Source organism: Urocitellus parryii, chromosome X (assembly GCF_045843805.1).
Source record: "Urocitellus parryii isolate mUroPar1 chromosome X, mUroPar1.hap1, whole genome shotgun sequence".
In the NCBI taxonomy this organism is placed as follows: Eukaryota; Metazoa; Chordata; class Mammalia; order Rodentia; family Sciuridae; genus Urocitellus; species Urocitellus parryii.
This window is the reverse complement of record NC_135547.1, coordinates 18,394,929-18,416,500: the sequence shown is the minus strand read 5'-3', so window position 1 is coordinate 18,416,500 and position 21,572 is coordinate 18,394,929. Positions and strand designations below refer to the sequence as shown.

At 37.3% G+C, this 21,572-nt stretch overlaps 1 protein-coding gene and 1 pseudogene across 1 annotated transcript in view; one reads left to right on the top strand and one right to left on the bottom strand.

The window, feature by feature from the left end:
* The window catches only part of Gpc3 (glypican 3), a 423,699-nt gene that overhangs the window by 320,001 nt on the left and 82,126 nt on the right, over positions 1-21,572 (bottom strand). The gene's annotated exons all lie outside the window — the stretch shown is intronic.
* LOC144250776 (ribosomal L1 domain-containing protein 1 pseudogene) lies at positions 604-2,377 on the top strand (annotated as a pseudogene).

The following is a 21,572-nucleotide window of genomic DNA, read 5'->3' as shown; positions in this document are numbered from 1 at the left end:
ATATTCAGAAGAAGAAATATGAATGGTCAAAAAATAGATGAAGAAATTTTCAACATCACTAGCAATTAGAGAAATGCAAATTAAAACTACACAGAAATTTCATCTTGGGGCTGGGGTTGTGGCTCAATGGTAGAGTGCTTACCTAGCACATACTGGGTTCGATTCTCAGCACCATATGCAAATAAATAAAAAAATTCATCAACAACTAATAAAAATATTTTTAAAAAATTCATCTCAGTCCAGTCAGAATGGCAATTATCAAGGATACAAGTAACAGGCTAGGATTGTAGCTCAGTGGTAGAGCGCTCACCTCACATGTGGAAGGCACAGGGTTCAATCCTCAGCACCACATAAAAATAAATAAAATAAAGGTATTGTGTCCATCTACAACTAAAAATAAACTAAAAAAAGAATACAAGTAACAATAAATGTTGGCCAGGATGTGAGGAAAAAAGGTACAATCAAACATTGCTGGTGGGACTATAAACTGGTACAACCACTCTGGAAAGCAGTATGGAGATTACTTAGAAAACTGTGAACTCGCGGCCGAAACTGGGCACCGAATCCTGGTGCGCACGCACCCGCGAGGTCCGGAACCGAGTCCGCACGAGGTGAGGGCGCGATGGAGGGCTCGGCGGCCTCCGCCACCTCGGCTTCCACCCCGGCTGCTCCGACCTCGCGGAACCAGCTGGACCAGGAGCAGATTAAAAAGGCATTGGAAGCTCTGTTGACGCATTCCAGGTCCAGGAAAAACGACAATGGCTTGCTTTTGAATGAGAATGAAAATTTATTTTTAATGGTGGTATTATGGAAAATTCCAGAAAAAGAACTGAGGATCAGATTGTCCTTGCCTCATGGTATTCGATCAGATCTGTCAGAAGTCTGTTTATTTACTAAGGATGAGCGCCCATCAGTCGAAGAGACAGAACGTTTCTACAGAAAACTTTTGAACAAGCATGGAATTAAAACCATCTCTCGGATTATTCCTTTCAAAGCCTTAAAAACAGAGTATAAAGCCTATGAAGCCAAGCTCCGCCTTCTGAGTAGTTTTGACTTCTTCCTCGCAGATGACAGAATCCGGCGGCTTTTGCCCTCACACATAGGGAAGCATTTCTACCGCAGGAAGAAAGTTCCAGTTCCTGTGAACCTTCTGGCAAAGAATTTATCGAAAGAAATCAACAGCTCTGTAGGTGGAACCGTCCTAAACATCTCCAAGAGTGGTTCTTGCAGCACTGTACGCATCGGTCACACTGGGATGCAGATTCAGCACATTATTGAAAACATCATTACCGTCACAAAAACTCTTTCTGAGAAACTGCCAGAGAAGTGGGAGAGCGTGAAGCTTCTCTTTGTGAAGACTGAGAGGTCTATTTCCCTTCCCATCTTCTCCTCTTTTGTCAGCTGTCAGAATGAGAACGACAGAGTGTCCTTCCGTAAACTGAAGGAAGAAAAGGAAGCGAAGCAAAAAGAGAAAGAGAGAAAACTCCGTGAAAAACAGAAGTTGAAGAAGAAGAAAAACAAGAAGTTAAGGCAACGGGCTAGGGAGGCTGCAGCCCTAAGTAAAGGTGACTCCGCGGCACCTAAAACGGGGGGTCCAGCGAAGAGCCCTGGATCCCAGAAGATAAAGACCAAACGGGTAAAGCCCCAGTTAAAAGCAGCAGATACGTCTGATGAGGAAATTCCACAGCTGGTACCCATAGGCAGCTCTCTGGCTAAAGAAAATGTTAAGGCCACAGGAAAGAAGTCTCCCAACAAAAGTCTTGGTCCCAGCACCCCTCGTGCCAAGAAGAGAAAGGCCCCACCAGCTACAGAGACCCCAGAATCTGCAGAGCCCGAGACCCCAGGTAAAGGCCCAACAAAGCAGCCAAAAGTGGAACAGAAGAAAACAGAAAGAAGCTCTGCACTGGGGAAAAAAGACCTGAGACAGACTCCAAAGAAGCCAGAGGCCAAGCTCTTCACTACTCCCAGCAAATCTGCAAGAAAATCTCCCAAAACCCCCAAACAGTGGCTGAAGAAGGCCAAAGTAGCCCAGTCCACCCCAAATCAGTGACTCACCCAGCCGGAGCGGCGGTCACCCCAAGAGCTTTTCAAAAATACTTGGGCCCTGGGCTGGGTGGAGTACTAGACACACATGGCCCTGCGTGCCCTCCCTCGCACCACAAAGAACCAATTAAAAACTCAGTCCTGACACCCCCACCCCCCCTGCAACCTTCTCCAAAGGGGTGGCCTGTACCTGAATATCCCAGAAACCTGCCCTGGGGATCCTGACAAGGACCTGGTTCTAAGAGCCAGTGCTTTGAAGTGAAATCTGTATTTTAATTTTGCCCTGTGTATTTGCTAATGTAATAGAGGGAAAGTAGAGTGCTTCTCCCTGGTCGTGTTGGATTATTAAAATATGATGTTAATTAAAAAAAAAAAGAAAACTGTGAATGGAACCACCATTTGACTCAGCTATCCCACTCCTTGGTTTATACCTAAAGGACTTAAAATCAGCATACTACAGGCACACAGCCACATCAATGTTTATAGCAGCTCAATTCACAAAAGCTAAGCTATGGAACTAAACTAGGTGCTCCTCAACAGATGAATAGATAAAGAAAATGTGGTACATATACACAATAGAATATTACTTAGCCATAAACAAGAATGAAATTATGGCATTTGCTGGTAAATGCATGAAACTAGAGACCATCATGCTAAATGAAATAAACTAATCCCAAAAAATCAAAGGCTGAATGTTCTCTCTGATATGTGCATAATGACTCACAATAGGCCAAAGCAGGGGGAGTGAGGAGTGGAAGTTCACTGGATTGGACATGGGAGAATAAGGAGAAGAGAGGGGTATGGGAATGTGAAAGACAGTAGAATGAATCAGACAGAATTTTTGAATGTTCATGTATGAATACATGACCAGTGTAACTCCACATCATGTACAACCACAAGAATGGGAAGTTATACTCCATGTATGTATGATATGTCAAAATATATTCTACTGTCATATATAACTAAAAAGAATAAATTTTAAAAAAGAAAAAAAAATTAGTGATAGAGAAGTCTATCAGTTCAATGGTCAACTGAAAAGTTGATGCTAGAAATAATAAGGACAACCTTATAGATAGATAGATAGATAGATAGATAGATAGATATACATAACCCAATCTAGATATATATGTATATATACACACACAAAACAAAAATATAATCCTCATTAGAATCTATTAGAATCTTTACTATTTTTTAAACCCAGAATCAATAAATTGGATGGATTCAAATTAAGCTTCTTCTCAGCAAAATAAACAATCAGTGAGATGAATGGATAGCCTAAAGAATGGGAGCAAATTTTTACCACACGGACATCAGATAGAGCACTAATCTCCAAGATATATAAAGAACTCAAAAATCTTAACACCAAAAAATAATAATAATAAGCCAATCAATAAATGGGCTAAGGAGCTGAACAGACAATTCCCAGAAGATGATATACAATCTATCAACAAATATATGAAAAAATGTTCAACATCTCTAGCAATTAGAGAAATGCAAATCAAAACTACTCTAAGATTTCATCTCACTCCTTACTATTTTTTTAACTAGCTAGTGTTCCTTACTTCACTCAAAGACTCTTCTTTTCCTTTTCTCGGCGTTTTAACCGTTTAAAAGAAAAAGAATATCAACCTTTTCCTTTTAAGAGGACTTTTCTATATTTTCTCCTACAACTGAATATAATGAGAAAGAAGAAAACAGAAGTTTACTTCTGTCTTCTTGAAGTGAAAGAGGATAGAAGTCTAATCATGTTTCTATCTCAATGTTTATGGCCACATATCTGAGAAAAAGAAAATAAACACAACTCTATGAGCACAGTAGCTGACCGTAAGGTAAATGGTAATCTGACCCTCATGTTACAGAAAACAAGGTCAGGTCTTCCTGGAGAAATTAGAGATTCTGATGGAAGCCAGCAGTGAATGATCTCCTCATACTTAAGAGACACTATTAAATAATTTTTCACTTGCTCAACCTCAACAACATTCACTTGAACTTTCAATAACCTATTAATAGGAACTGAAAGCAAAATACTGATATTGCTATATGACCAGTCATTTTCTCAGAAATGTGAACTGCCTTAGCAAGTCACCAAAAACAATGGGCCCATATATCGTCTCCCACTATTGTATAGTCATGATCAAAGACATACAGGCAGCAGCTTATTGTTCTCAACTACACACACTGACTAGATTACAACAACCAGCTCGTACGTTTGATTATCAATTATTAAAAATTAAAAGACCATTCCACATTGACATTTGCCTTGTCTACCTGTTTAGCCTTGCTAATTCAATATTCTATTTGATAAGAAGGGAAACTGAATAATGTGATCCACGATGGTAAAAGACTGGTTGTTTTTTCCAGGAAATTGTGAGATATACATGAAGATCAGAAAAAAAGTCAGAAAGACAATGAAAATAACCCAAAATGTAACAGGAAAATGTCACAACTTTTATAATCACTGCCAGCAATGCTGAAATGAAGTTATTTAAAATAAGGTGAAATAGTAAGTCTTCAAAGTATTATCCTGAAATGCAAAACTTACTGTGAGATTTTTTTAAAAATAAAATCAGCTTTCCAGCTCAATATATTTTTGACTTGGTCTATATGGTTACCTTTTAAACATATCCAATTGTTTAAGAAAATCCAGCAAACTTACTTGTTTACAGCAAGCAACGTGCTTTTTCTTAAGTCATTAACCAATTTGCAATCATTTGAGAACCTCCCTGCCCTGAGATATTTCAAGAAAGGCAAGTTTGTTAATCATTTGGTCATGCTGCAATTCAATATCAGCAGCGGAATCAAGCCTTAAGCCCCTCCAAATTCTAAAATACCTTCCTGAATCCTTCACAGTATTGCAAAGGGTTTTTCCTGCTCTCACTGTGCACACACAATCCCCATCAGTATTATGTGCACATGCACCATTTGTTGCTGACACTCATCTCGAGACACGGACAGACATGCTCCACTGGAGGACCGATTTCCAGAGAGAAGAGATATTTTAAATGAGAAAAACAATCTACCCTGCTTGCTCTAATTGCCTGTATACTGTGCACAATTTGAAAGAGAGAGTGGAAGGGGATAGAGGAGGCAACAAATGGATTTTAATCTATAACGTTAAAATTAATATGTGCAGCATTTTTGAATTTAAATCATTTCCATTAAATTCAATTTACCTAATTGTTAATGAATTAACAAATGCATTTAGCAACCAAATCACCTACTAATTGGATACTAATGAAAACTACTTAGCTGCTTGTTTTCATGTTGATCATCATGTATTTTTACCAAAGTGAACTAACTACACCCCAGGCTTTTGGCTGGTGAAACCTGTACTTCCTGTTTGTCCTTCTGTTATCTGGTTCCTCAAGGGATAAAGAGAAGTACTAAGTCCTTTTTCTCTTTCTCTTGGATCTGGGACAGTATTTGCACAAAACATTTATGTCAAAGAGCATGAGATCACCCAGCTCCAAAATAAATAAATAAATAAACAGTACTGTACAAACTTCATATGACACTGCTTTCTGATGTGCTAGTAAAAGAAACTGTTCACTTGCCCAAGTTGCTAGCTGAAACTTATCAAGACCTGCCAGTTTTTAATATAAAGCCTGAAACTGAGGCTGGAAAATCTGGAGATGCTTTAGAAAGGTCTTCACAGGATGCCAAAAGGGCCCTCCCCCACTGGCTCCGGCCCTGATCCCTCCTGCCTTTCCGTTTCTTCAAGGCAGAGGGACATAGCCAGAGGCAGGGCTTCTTCCTGTGGAATGTATGGCCAATTATGTGTGAGTCCTTAAAGCACTCTGGGCTCCTTTAGTCTGGGGGCCAAGGCTTCAAATGAGGGTCTCCCCCTCCCCACAATGACTCCAATGATAACAATCTTGCAGTCCATTCTCTTTCCTCTATAAACACAACCCAATGACCTGCTTCCCTTCATAACTGGTGCCAGACCCTAAGTTGATTTCATCTGCCACCTTCCCTAATCTCTAGCTTGACATGGGTAAAAACCGTTTAAATCGGGACCTTGACTAAAATTGTTTCTAGGTGCTACTGAGCAAAACAACACTTAGATATTGTTTGCATTTGCTATTTTTGCTCCTAAAAGATACTGGACCATGGATGTGCTCTTTGGATACAACTGCTTAGATGTATTATTCTTTTTTTTCCCCCTGGAAAGGACGAAAAATAATTTGGCTCAATTTCCATTTAAATGACTACCAGATATTTTCTACAGTTCTTTGTGTCTGATCTGCCAATTGAATTAACAAGAAGTTGCCCTTATGGTACCAGACAGCACACGTTTACTGGGAATCTGAAAAGTGTCCTTGCAATTATGCCCCTAATCACAAGAAAAGTTACAGAGCTTGTCTTTACCTCTGAAGAATTTATAATCTGGTTCTGCCATTAAATCATCATGTGGCTTCAAGAAAGTTCTGCAAAGAAGAGAACAATGCACAGAACAGGGTAAACATGAGAAGATATCCTGCTCAGAGGCAGGAGGCATGGTGGAGAAAAGCTTAGTCAATCCCTTGAGAACCTCATTCCCAAACTGACTCTCAGTAAATCAGAGAATTACAAATAGATTGGCTCACAGCTACTCCCACTTTCTCTTCCCCAGATGGCCCAAGATCATATCCATCTTGTGTTCAAAGAGGCCTCCCATACCCCACAAAATGTCTCCAACTGAGCCAGCATGTACATAAATATAGGTTCTGAGCATTGCCCTAAATGCCCTAAAAATCTTCTAGTCTAAATTTAGAAGTGTGTGTGTGTGTGTGTGTGTGTGTGTGTGTGAGAGAGAGAGAGAGAGAGAGAGAGAGAGAAAGAGAGACAGAGAGAGACAGAGAGAGAGAATGCTTATATGTATACATAAAAGCCTTTCCCTAATCACCTTTAAAGCAAATTTTAAAAGTTGTAAAAGGTTAAGAATACCTTTATTCTGACTGTGCCCTTATGCTGGGCCTCTCAATACTTATAGATCCCACTCATATTGCTTTCCAATACAATTACAGCAAAAGGTTGTAGAGGTATTTACTCAAAAACATCACTGCTGTGGAATCAACAAAATAACCCCTTTTGTACAATCTTCCCTATACTTCATTTCTGTGAAGATATACTGTATATATCTTAGCATGAACATGTCAAAATCTCCAGGCTTTGTGGTATACATTTACTTAAATGTGGTTCTGACACAATGGTCATTTTTGCCATTCTGCCTTTAAGTAGAATTTTATTTGTAATATATGTAGAATGCATACATAGTGAGGAAAATTAAAGTCAAGTTTTATAGAATACAAGGAACTGAAATTGAAGGACAGAGGCATGTACAAAGGCAATCAAACCAAAGCAATCCTTTAGGCAACTACACTTATATAGAAATTAACAGCAGATTGGCATATGTTCTAGAATCTATGCACTCAAATTCTGAATACAATCAAGTTTATTTGTAAAGTACTAATTGCTGATATTCTTCTTATTTGTATTAATTTTAGCTTTTGTGTGAATTCCATTTGTCCAAAGGAAATGCTATTCTTCAACATTGCAACCTTAACATACTAAATGATTTAGATGAGTGTTGAATGAGTTGTAAAATCTTTGTTAAACTATTAAACTAAGGCCATCTTTTACTTTCTGGCTGTTTGTCAAAGATATGTTAAATGGTCTTTTAAATTTTTAAAATTATTTAGTTCCTGAAATTACATTATACAAGCATTCACTCTCTTTGATATTTTTTAAGAATTTAAGGATTAGTAAGTAATTCTTTAATGTTAGCTAGAATTTAGCTACAAAGCCATGAGATCCTGGGATTTTCTTTGCTGGGAAGTTTTTTGTTTTGTTTTGTTTTGTTTTGTTTTGTGTTTCGTTTTTTAATTACTGATTCGATATCCTCCCTTGTTACTGATTGATCTATTCAGATTTTCTATCTTTTCATGGCTCAGTCTTGGTAGATTGTATATGTATAGGAATTGATCCATTTCTTGTAGATTATCTAATGTGCTGAATAGTTGTTCATAATAGTCTATTATGATGCCTGCATTTCTGTGGTATCAGTTGCAATATTTCCTCTTTCTGATTTTATTATTTTGAATTCTCTTTTTCTTAGTTTTTCTAGCTAAGTTTTTCAATTTTGCTTGTTTCATAAAAACAAACGGTTTTGTATTGATTTTCTGGTTTCCATTTCTTTTCTTTCTGTTCTAACAGTTATCATTGTTTTTTCCTGTTAATTCTGGGCCTTTTTGTTTTTCTTCTAATATTTTCAGGCAATATATTAAATTTACTATTTAACAAAATGTTAAATCTGTTATTTCAGATCTGTATTCTATTTTGATATAGGTATTTATTTATGGCTATTTGCTTTTCTCTTAGAACTTTAAGTCTGTTATGTTGTACTTCCATTTTTGCCCCAATATTTAAAAATTTTCTTCACTGAACATTGTTTGTTCAGGATCATATTGTTTAATCTTCATGATGTTGTAAATGATCTGAAATTCCTTCTGTTATTTATTTCTAGTTGTATATGATTGTGATAAGCAAAACTATTAGGTATCATTTCAGGGCATGGTGGTGCATATCTGTAATCCCAGTTACTTGAGAGGCTGAAACAGGGATAGCAAATTTAAGGCCACTTGGGCAACTTAATGATAAATAAGAAAAGGGACATAATAATGTGTTCATGAACTGGAAAACCTAAAGCTGTTAAAATGTCAATTTTCCCAAATTGATCTATATAGATCCCATATAGCCCCAGTCAAAATTCCAGCAAGCATTTTTTTAATAGAAATTGGCAAACCAGGGGCTGGGGTTGTGGCTCAGAGGAAAAGCGCTCGGCTACCTTGTGTGAGGCACTGAGTTCGGTCCTCAGCACCACATAAAAATTAAATAAAGGTATTGTGTCCACCTACAACTAAAGAATAAATATAAAAAAAAGAAGAAATTACGTTATACAACCCTTATACAATAATTAACTTGTGGCTTTCAACAGTGATTAGTGAGCCTTTATAATGGTAATGATGGCTCATTCATAGATGAAGTTTATTAAGTCTATGGTCCAGAGCTCATTGAGATTCCAGAACAAGGAAAGTTTCCAAGGGTGCTCATCTAAAGGATTACATCCAGAGGGAGGGGTAACACCAAATTGCAAAGTTTCACTAGCAAAAGAAAGATGCAGCCACTAACTGAATTTATCAATTGATTTAAGAAATTTTCCCTTTTCTAAGTCAAGAATAATCTGTTAGGGGAGCGTATCAGTTTTCTGTGAGCAAGTCGTCTCTACTTCCCAGACTGCAACAAGCCCCTGGGCCTTCAAAGGATTTAACAAATTACAAGAACAGATACAGCTAGCTCACTTGTTGGATTTGTGTTTTACCCAATCATCAAAGCCAAGGCTAGCCTTAAGTGATAATATTAACTCCTCATTGATTTCCTATGGTGTGCAAGTACTATACTAGGTGCTTGGCAGATATTGTGTTATTTAAACATTATAGCAACTCTTCAAGATAGTTGTTACCCCTTCCCTTATACATATTAGGAAACTGGTACAATGAGATTAAATAAATGGCCACAAATCACAATACAGTAAGTTGCTGTTGCTCCAACTACAAGACCCCAGTTACAGTGTTGTAATTGTGTTATCTCAAGAGAGAACCTCGAGCACAATAACAGTCAAAATTTTTTCTGAATGAAAAGTTTAAATCTTCTGTATGTAAACATATAAACATCAAAGCTACCTTCTAGTATTTACTTGAAAGCGTGATAAATGTCCAACATAAACATAATACATGAAATGTCACCTGAAGGTCTATCAGAAATGAAATATTCATTGATCAGGTCAAATTAAGAAGGAAACAAATTGCAAAGTCAAAATTTTAAATTAAATTAGGTATTGTGAGATTTTCTATTTATTCTCAAAACATCCCACCATTCTGAGTATTACACATTATCATCAAATATTAACTAGATATTTTGGATAAAAATATTTCTCCTTTGTCTCTCAAGATGATACTCTTGCTAGGTACAGTAATAATCCCAGAGACTCAGGAGGCTGAGGCAGAAGAATCATAAGTTTGAGGCCAGCCTCAGCAATTTATCAAGACCCTCGGCAACTTAACAAGACCCTGACTGAAAATAAAAAAATAAAAAGTTCTGCAGATGTAGTTCCATGGTAAAGTGCTCCTGGGTTTAATTCCTAGTACCCCCCCCCAAAAAAAAATAGGAGATGATCTTCTTATCATGACACTAAATAGTTTACTCTTAGAAAAATATCATTCCATCTAATTGCAAAGGTTCTCCCTTCTCAAAAATTGTTTGGTGATGGGAATTTAACCCAAGGACATTATCAATAAGCTACAACCCAGTCCCTGTTTTTCTTCATTTTGAGACAGGGTCTTGCTAAATTGTCTACTTTGGCCTCAAGATTGTGATACTCCTAACTCAGTCTTCCAAGCAGTTGAGATTATAAACATGCACCACCGAATTGGCCCCCAAAACATTTGATTCTACAGTATCTATTGATCAGCTTCTGGTGATCCATTTCACCATAGCACTGAGTTATTTGTCATAGATTTATGACATGTAGTTTATGTACTAGCTTCTTTTAGTAAGTAAAAGAACATTCCTCTCAAATGTTTACCTGTCACAAACTTTACTGAAAAACATTATTTGGATTTTCATTATATATGACCTTCAAATATCCAAAATTCAGAGAACAATCAAAATATAATCAAACAAAATGTATCTCAGTAGCAAAAAAAAATATGGAGACCTCTCTTTTCCCAGCCCAAGTCCCCATTAGGAAATAAATATTCTTGCTTTCTCCCAAATCCAAATAGATTTTAAAAAACAGTTTTAAAAGTTCCCAGCAGATTAAAAGCAGCATGTTAGAGTGAAGTGTTACTAATAGACTGACAGTATTCTAATGAGAATCACAGAAAAATCCACAAAAGCTTTATATTTGTAGAGTCAAATCTATTAAGATCTATATGTGTTTATCACTATGAAAGGCCAAAGGCTGAAGGAAAAAAAAAGTAAAAATTGGAAGTAGATATTATTTTATGATTGCTATAGACAGGCTTTTTTGGATATGAATGCTGTATGCATTTGTACATTTTGTTTTGTTGTATGCCAAATGGCTCCTATGTCAGTATTTCATCAAGTACTGTAAAATATTCTGAAAGTCTTCATTGAAATTTTTGAGCTTTAGCAATTTTAACAATCCATTTTAGACAAAGAATAAGGAAAGGGAAATTTGAAATGTACTCAAGAGAAGACAAAAAAATAAGAATTCCAGGAATTATCTCCATTTTCCTCTTTAAATTCCCTTGCATGCTCATTAAAAGCACTAAAGTTTATTGAGCTCTCACAATGTACCAGAAAGTATGTTGAGCACATTGCAGTGATTACTTCACTTAATTTATGCATGAATCCTGTGAGATAGATATTATCATTCCCATTTTGTTAATGAGAAAGTTGAGGCTCAGAGAACCTCAATCTAATACCAAACTAATCAGAGATTAGAATTCAGGTTAGTACAACTCCAGACAGAATTCTCTTGAAAAAAAATAATTGCATATTGACAAATTATAATTGTATATATTTATGAAATACATAGCAATTCTATGATATACATTTGCAATGTAGAACAATTGAATTCAGCTAATCAACAGTTGTGCCATCTCTAATACTTATCAGTTATTCTTTCTGTCTTACTGAAACAGTACCCTTTACCAACATGTCTCCACTCACCTCACTGGTCTAGCCTCTGCTCCCTGTTTCTATGAGTTCAGTTGTTTTTGATTCCACATATAAGTGAGAAGACACTGGACTTGTCTTTCTGTGCCTAGTTTATTTCACTTAGCATAATGACCATCAGGTTCATCTGTGTTGCTACAAATGACATAATTTCCCTCCTTTTAAAAGCTGGATCACATTTCATTGTATATATGTATCACAGTTTCTTTATCCATTCATTCATTCATTGATGGGCATTTGGGTTGATGCCTTATCATGCATTTTTGAAAAATGCCAATATGAACATGGAAGTGCACGTATGTTTAATTTTAAATTGTTTGAATATATACCCAGAAGTGGGAATGTTGGGTTTTATGGTAGTTGTATTTTAAATTTTTATGGGAACCTCCCATCACTTTTTCATAATGGCTATATTAATTTACATTCTCACTAACAGTATAAGAGAATTATCTTTATTTTGCACCCTTTCCAGCATTTGTTTTGTTGCTGTTATTTTTAAGACTAGCCATTCTGACAGTGGCAAGATGATATCTCACTTTGGTTTTAATTTACATTTCTCTAATTTATGATGTTGAGCACTTTCTCATATATTTGTTGGCTTTTTGCATGTCTCTTTGGAAGACATCTATCCAGGCCCTTAGCCCACTTTTTAATTAGATTATTTCTACTGTACCTATGGAGTTGAGTTCCTTATATATTTTGGATATTAACCCATTATCAGACATATAAATTGTCAAAATTTTCTCCCATTATGTGAAGAAGCTTTCTTAGAACATATGCCCCGTGGAAAGCAAGGAGCAGCTGCAATCCCATTTGTCTATTTTTGTTTTTGTTACTGGAACTGTTGGGGTCAAATCCAAAAAAAATCACCAATGTGGTATATTTTTTCCTCAAACAGAAATCTTTTTTTTTTTTTTTTTTTTTTTTGGTGGTGCTTGCTGGGGATCAAACCTAGGGCCTTATGCATGCAAGGCAAACACTACCAACTGAGCTATATACCCAGCCCTCAAACAGAATTCTTAACCTTAGCCCCCACACTATATCCTGCCCATAAAAGTAACTCAAATATGTCCAAGATGAACTATTCATATTCCTGTTGGACCAAACTTACTTCATCTCCACACAGGCAGTCAGACTGGTTGTAGGCCAGCACACAAACCAGCTTGACTCTTTGTGGAGGAACTTTGGTGACTGGCTTGCAAAACAAGTGAACTGAGTTTGTATATACTAATGTAGCCTAAGGCAAGACTAGCCTATTATTAGAATACACAAATCTCATTTATGATGTAAATGGAACACAGATTTAAATTTCCTCCATACAACAATGGCATGCAATGTAGTAACACTTTCTGAAAGAGTTTACACCATGCTGATAATCAATGCTTAATGAGGTCCTTTTCTCCAGACCCAAGACCTTTATGTTACTGTCATTCTGTTAACCATCTCATTTTTCCTAACTTGAATAGCTTTGTACTCTTACAAAGGCCCATCACTATGTGAAAGTGGCAGTATAATTAATTTTTTCAGTAAAAGCCAAGTTGTTTGCTCTCAAACATCCTGCAGTTCAGGAATTGTCAAAATGTCAGACCATGTAAGCGGAAATAAACTCTGCATTCCGTTTCCAATCACTTCCTGTAGAAAAAGAACAGCTACACATTCCATTGAGAAGGCAGAAATATACAGCACCACTCCAGAAAAAGTGATTCAATGTCTTTCTTATCTGCTAAGTATGCCATCAGTCAGTCTTAATCTATTTAAACTTACAATATAACACCCTACTGCTGGTAGTAAGATCCTGTCACATCTTCAAAAGTTGATGCATATATATGTGTGCACACAATAAATAAGTCCACACATTCCTTTTTTCATGTGCCATTCAATGTGTGGCACTTACGATGTGTTCAATAAGTACTTACTGGAATTTTTTAAAATTAGAAAATAAAGGCATAAAAAGAAAATAACCCCTCATAATCCTACCATGTAGAAAGAACTTCTGTTTTCTGTTACATATGATTCCAACCTTCTTTCTATGCATATAAAACATTTTTATAAAGTGGGATCACACTTTATGTACTGTTTTGCCACTTGAAAATTAGTTCTCAACATTTTTCTGCCATGAATTCTTATACAACACCATCTGAAGAGCCATAGATTTACCCATCATACAGATGCTCCATAACTGAAACAATTCCTTAATGTTGGAGACTCCAGTAACTTCAAGTTTTTCACTTTCATAATGTTATAATAAATATAAGGCGTTCTTTATGTACTACCTCAGTTATATTCCCAGGATAAATTCCAGAACATGCACAAAATGGAAACAACCCAATGTTTATCAACTGATGAATGGAGAAATAAAGTGTGTGTGTGTGTGTGTGTGTGTGTAAATCAATCCAATGTAATATTATTCAGCCATAAAAATGTAAGAAACACTGATACATATTACAACAAGGAGGAACCCTGAAGATATTATGTAAAATGAAAGAAGCCAGATACAAAAGGCTACATATTGTCTGAGTCTATTCATTATATGAAATGTCCATAAGAAATCTATGGAAACTGCAAGCTGATTAGTGGCTGCTTATGGCTGGGGGTGGGAAAGTTGAAAGAATAAGAGGATGATAGCTAAAGTGTATAGGATTTCCTTTTGAAGAGATACAAATGTTCTGAAATTGACTGTGCTGATGGTTACAAAATTCTGTGAATATCCTAACAACCAGTGAATTGCATAATTTAAAAGAGTGAATTTCATGGTATATGAATTATATCTCAATAAAGTTGTCATTTAAAAAATTCTGAGGCATTTTATTGGTTGTCTAAAAGTTAAGCAAACAGTTTAAGCTTTGATATTAAGAAGTATTTCTTAAAACTAAAATCAAATTTGTCTTAAGAGTACTCCTAAGGTTATGAAACACTCAGATCACTGAGACTGAGACTTCTTAAACTTGGCATTAAAATGTTAATATCATTAACCTGTGTGTTCACTATTTACAAATGACAAAAATTCAAAAGGGCAGAATGCTTGGAGATACACACACACACACACACACACACACAGAGTCATATGTCACTTAATGATTGGTATATGATCTGAGAAATGCATTGTTTGTCAATTTCATGATTCTACAAACATCATAGAGTACACTTCAACAAACTAAGATGACTATGATATCCCTAGGCAAGATAATCTCATGAAACCTTCTACATGTATATGGTCTGTTGTTCAAAATGTCATTATGTAGCATACACATTTTATTTTATTTTTTTATTGTAACTGGGGATTGAACCTAGAGGGATTTTGTGACTAAGTCACATCCCCAGCTTTTATTTTCAGACAGGATGTCTCTAAATTGCTAAGGGCCTTTCTAAGTTGCTGAGGCTGACCCCAAACATGATCCTCCTGTCTCAGCCTCCCTGAATCACTGGGACTACAAGCATGTGCCAGCATGCCTGGCTATATTTTTTAACACATAAAAGAATACAACAATTTTCAATAATCAGAAAAATTAGCTGTAGTGTCATTACATGAAATGTGAGATTCTGGGTCAATATAGAAATGGCAGAAGGAATAAGATGGTTGTATCCAATTCAACCAAGAATGTTTAGGTGCCTAGTATATGCCAAAAAACTGGACTAGCACCATATCAGGCATAGAATTGAGACACGGTCTAGTGTTGCTTCTATGTCTACATGAAGAAAACACTGAAGCTCTGTTCTCCTGACAGGGCATGTGCTACTCCTTGGAAAGGGGTTTCACACAGTGGCACACTATCTCCTTATGAAGCAGTACTACGTGGGGTAGCTGTGGCAAAAGAGCAAGCCCACTGCACTTATAACGAAGAGACCTTGGTTCCAGTCCAAGCTCTTCTTTTAGTTGCTGGATCTGTATAAATGCTTTAAACATAGGAGCTTTAGATACTTCATCTGAAAGTGGGTACTCCCACTTCCCCAGGTTGTGGTGAGAATTAAACAAGATTATATCATCTAAAGCACCTGACACATAGAAACTCCATACATGCTAGATACATAAATACATGCAGATTATTTACTACTGCAGCACCTCTGTGCACAAAGCCCTTCTCTAAGAGATGCATCAGCCTTAAGTCCATGCCTCTGAGGATCCTCTCATCTAAAACAAATTACATTGCTTTTTCAGCTTCCCTTTACCGACTCGGAACAAAATACCAGAAAACACCATTTTACTTCCTGAGCAGAGCTTAAAAAAAAAAAACTCCAGACAAAGCCTTCAGTGTACATTCTACTTTCCTCTGGGTGCCCTCTTTATTTCAAGTGCTATAATGAACTCATTTCTGCCCTTTCCTATGCCTCTCTGGTATGCTGCTCCCATGGGTGCCTCCTAAGTGGTTCAAGCAAAAGACCCATCATTGCTCAGCAGTTAGGGCAAGTTAGAGCCACAAGTCAAATACCTTCCTGAGACCTTTAACCTTGCTGAATGGGGTGGGAGAGTGATGAAAGCCATTCTGCATACCAGGAAGGTCTAATGTCACAGCTTACAACCTGTCCAAACAGGATGCTTCGACTTTTTTTTTTTCTAAATAGTGATCAGGGTGGCTCAAAAACAGAATTCTATAGTGACACCCTCCAGCCACCCCACACCAAAAGGGAAAGAAGGTCAAGCTGAAAGGAGGGGGATACACTTGGCCCAACAAACCACCCTCAAAAAATGCCTTTAAGAATGCTTGGGAGAAATGCTTGAGAAGTCCTTGTTATGAACATTATATACCTCAGAGAGGACTAGGAGAGGGTGAACTAGGCAGTGTGCACACACGTGGCTAGTCAGGAAAATCTTTGCCAGCAGGGTGCAGGTTAGGTTAAGTAAAAGACACCAGCCAAAAGAAACCCAGAGATTTGCATGCATCTTAAGATGCTTTTCTAGATACTAACCCAAATATTTCTCAAAGCCCTAGTTTTTCAAAGACCTATCATACCTTCTTATACTCCCAATCATGTTACATTTCCAAAATGTCTACCATTTCTCAATGGTTTCTAAAGTCAGCATGATACTTATTTTTGGGGGGGGGGAGATATACATATTTGGGGAAAGAGAATATATTTTCCTATTAGGTTTAACCTATTTATTCTTTTAATATCATCTTCATTCAATATATAAAGCTTCATTCAAACTGCTTAATTTGGGGCTGGAGATGTAACTCTGTGGTAGAGAACTTGCCTAGCAGGCATGAGGCCCTGGGTTAAATCCCCAGCACCATCAAATAGTACTTCATCATGTACAACCAAATGAATGTGATCCTAATTAGAGTAAGTTATACTCCAAAAGTATACTCTACTGTCATGCATATCTAAAAAGAACAAAATGTTTAAAATATTTAATTAAAAATAGTAATTATGGAATCAACAACTAAAGTAATGAGAGGAGAGGCCGCAGGCGCAGTGGTGCACACCTATAATCCCAGTTACTCTGGAGTCTGAGGCAGGAGGATTGCAAGTTTGAGGTCAGCTTCAGTAAATTGTTCCCTAAGTTGGGAGGCCCTAAGCAACTTAGCAAGACCCTGTCTCCAAATAAAATATAAAAAGGGCTGGGGATGTGGCTCACGGTTAAGTGCCCCTGGATTGAATCCCTGCTACCAAAAAAAAAAAAAAAATGATAGGCAATTTTCCAGCTCCTATGCATTGGCATCCTTACAGAAAGACATTTTACTGCACAGAGAAGATAATGCTCATGAAGCTTGAGAATCCCATGAAGAATATCCACCATCCATTCATGCCAAATGATGTAAAATGATACAATGAAAAAAAAATTTGTTGAGAAATCCCTGCCTACCCACTCTCCTTTCTTTAGGGTGTCTTAATAACATAATGGGCCTATCAAAGGTCTTGACCTTTTGATTTTACAATGCAAGTTCATTGGCCTCTGACCCTTGGAACTGCAAATACTTACCTCTGGAATTTGCTTAGGGGTATCTCACACGGTATGTGTGAGTCACAATGTGCAACCTCTTGTCTCATAAGAAAATTAGAAGTTTAAAAATTGTTCTGTCTTCTATTTTTTGTATGAAATTCTTTCCAGATTTTGTAGTCAGTTTTGTACTACCTAATATACATGTAACTCAAATAATGCTTACCCAATATTAACACTATGTTTTCTTTATATTTTATATTGGTATGAAAGGATCTTTTATTGACAGACCTGTTTTAGTTCCCTAATAAATGACAGGCTCTTAATGGGTGAGTTGTTGAGACTAAAATGCATAAAAACACCCAAAGAAGGGTGGGGGGGCACCATAGCTACTTGAAAGTGTATTCATTCATTTATTTATTTATTTAGCGATGCCATGATTGAACTCATGGCTTGTGCAAGCGCACTACCACTGAGTATTATATACACTTGATCTAGGGACCAAAAGCATCTATTATTTACTTTCAACTGCATTTTCAGTTAGTCAGTCAACAAACATTTTCTGAGATTCCACTTTGATTAGACCATATGCTAAGTGCTAAAAATACAAATAAGACATGCTGGGTCCCTGAAGTGTTCACAGTGCAGAGGATGGGTCACCAGCCCACTGGATCACTATAAGTCTACTCCAGAAAAGAGTTCAACTTCCACTCAAAGAGAGTAATTTTTTTTCAACTAGGACTATAAATGGGGACTAACTGTGGGAATTTTGCTACCTCCTTAAATTAGCATAGCCCCTCTTTGGGCAGCTTATATTACAGGAGTTAAACACTGGGTTGAGAAAACTGTCTCCCTTTAGGTATCTTCCATGGATCTTAGTTTGCCTCTTGTACACCAGTATAGATCAGTCACAAAGACAAGACAGCTGAGAAATGGAGCTAGTTAATTTATGAGAATACTCTCTTCCCAAAAGTCTGAAGTACTCTCATGTGAAAGACAGTTGAATGGGAATTTTAAAATATCTCACAAAATTATCTGTGTGATCGTTTTACACATCAATCTCATTTCTAGGAATTTCCTTCCAACAATATGGAAATACATATGCACAAGGTTGTTCATTAGAGTGCTGTTTATGATTGTTGACTATTAGAAACTACCTAAATGTCCATATGTAAGAGAGTGACTGAATAGAAAATGGCATAGACACATGGGGAGTAATGTATGGCTGTGAAAACAACAATGAAGATACTCGTCATGAACATATAGGGAGTGATTTCTAGGATATATTGTCAGGCTTAAAAAAAGAAAGCCAAGTACAGGAGCCACCCAAATCAATCTGTCTCTCTTTCTCTCTTTCTCTCTCTCTCTCTCTCTCTCTCTCTCTCTCTCTCTCTCTCTCTCACACACACACACACACACACACACACACACACTAGTTTAATGTTACTGTGACTTGAGAGCCCTTCGTGTTTTTGGTAATCACCAGCTTGACCCCTGAATCTCAACTTCCCCAAGCTAAAAAGATTCAGTTCTTTCAACTTTTTCTTATATCACGCAATTTGGAGAATCCCTATGATTCTTTACTAAAGAAATGACATGTAGCAGCATATGTAAGTGTTATTTAGGGGACTGATAGCTGAGCCCTGATGACAATTTACAAAACTATTTTGATGGAAGAAAGGGGGATGCATTAGAACCTCAAATAATAGGGTCCCAGTTTGTGGTCTTCATTATCAAGTATAAGCAGAATTAATAATTCATATCCAGCTAATGCACAGCAAATCACATGAGAGCTTCAGCTTTTGAAAAGTCTTTGAGTGGAATACACACTCACACATGGTCAAAAGCATGAATAAAAGCAATCTGTATCCAGTTCAATCAATCAAGCCTCCTGATTACTGAAGAGAGTTCCCTTCCTTGCAAAGAAGTTTCTGCCCTTTCTAAGCTTCTCCACCCTTGGACTCAGCTGTCTCTCCATAATTTTTCACTCCACATAAAAACTCACTCCCAATTCATAAGACTCAAAACCAACCATCCCCATGAATAGAGGGTGTGAGCAAAGAATCATAGTGCTTCTTTAGTCTGACATTTTTTAGATGGAGCAAATGGAGCCCTCAAAAAGAAGCATGACTGATAAGTGGCAGAGCTCTGATATCTTTTCTTTTTTCTCTCTCAAAATGCCACTAAGTTCTTTTTTTATAATCTAGGCAAGCTGGGCATAGTGGCACATGCCTGTAATCCCAGCAGCTTGGGAAGCTGAGGCAAGAGGATGGTGAGTTCAAAGCCAGCCTCAGCAACTGCGAGGCACTAAGCAACTCAGTGAGACCCTGTCTCTAAACAAAAAACAAAATAGGGCTGGGGATGTGGCTCAGTGGTTGAGTGCCTCTGAGTTCAATCCCCAGTACCCCCCACCGAAAAAAAACTAGGAAAAATACATCAAAAGAAACATACCTCACTAATAGTCTTGTAGAAAAGGTTTCTGGTAATTAAAGTTGTATTCGGTGAGTTTGGGTCTCTCCCACCCACCACAACCACCACCACTTTTACCACCCTTTCAGTTCTCTACAAATGAGTACTTTCTCTGTGTGAGGCAATAGAGGCCATTAAGCACATACAGTAAATTAGACTCAAACAACATGTACTGAACATCCACTAAACACCAGATATTCCCACACACATTATCTTATTTATTCCTTGCCACAGCTCCATGAGGCAGGTGTTAATATACCCATTTTCCAGATGAGCCTCTGAAATTCGGCTCACAGAGTCCACCTTTAACTTCAATTGCCAAATTCTCTCTACTGTTCTGTTTGTGCATCTGTAATAACTTTAACAAAAAATGATACTGATGGTATATTAAAATCAAGCTTTTGCTTGGGTCACAAATTGATTTTTTAATTTTATCAAGTTGAAATTCAAGTATAAAGAATCAAGTAAAAAAGAATCAAGTAAAAGAATCAAAAGGTCAACTTCTAGCATTCCCCTTGCATGTGCAGTTATTGTAGTATCCTTCCTATGACAGAAGACAGGGCCCCATGATTTTCAATGAGATTTGAAAGAGTAGAAGAAAACTTGTAGCCTGAACAAGGGAGAGATGAGGTACTCTCTCTAAACATCTTCTTCTGGAAGGTGCCTGGAAGTCCTTAGGCAAGTAAAATAACTGGTTGTTTCTTTGGAAGCCTCAAATCACTTTAGCCTCAAATAAACCTTGACACCCAAGTAGAGGTTTCAGGCAAGTACATGAGCCATTCATGTCTCTGGGTTGCTGGGAAAGGAAGGAGAGATTTTCCTAATCCAGACATTGAAACATTAAGTGGTAGCCTCCCATTTGTAACCGATGAGTATTCACAAGGACAGGTGGGTAATGGAGGATGAACATTCCCTCCCAGCATTTTTAATTAACTGGTTGTTGGATTTATTGGTCAGCTCAGTGGGAAATCAAAACCTACTACTTGGGGGCTATTTTTATAGCCTTCTGGAGTTGGGTTGCCTTAGAACAGACACCTGGCACCATTCCTAGAAGTGGTTAGATCTATATTTTTCCCTTTTAAACAGCAACCAGTGAGTAGATTTGAGCATTCCAGGCATCTGGCAGTAAGTAATCCGATATAATAAAGGTGCCCCTCTCCCTTCCCACTTTGGTGGTACAACATATGCACCACCAGCCTCTCCCTTCATATGCAGCAGCAGGACAGAGGCGAAGGAAGTGTGGTTAAAACACAAAATAAGCTCTGTAAAACCTCACAAGCAAGGGGCTATCACCATCATCAATAGTTTTATAAGCTATAAAACCAGAATAAGCAGGCTCTGAATAAGCAATATTCGTTCTTATCAACTCTAAATTCCTCAAATCAGAGTTTCAGCTCATTTGCTCTTTTTCTTCCTTCAGACAAAGCACTGTCTAGGA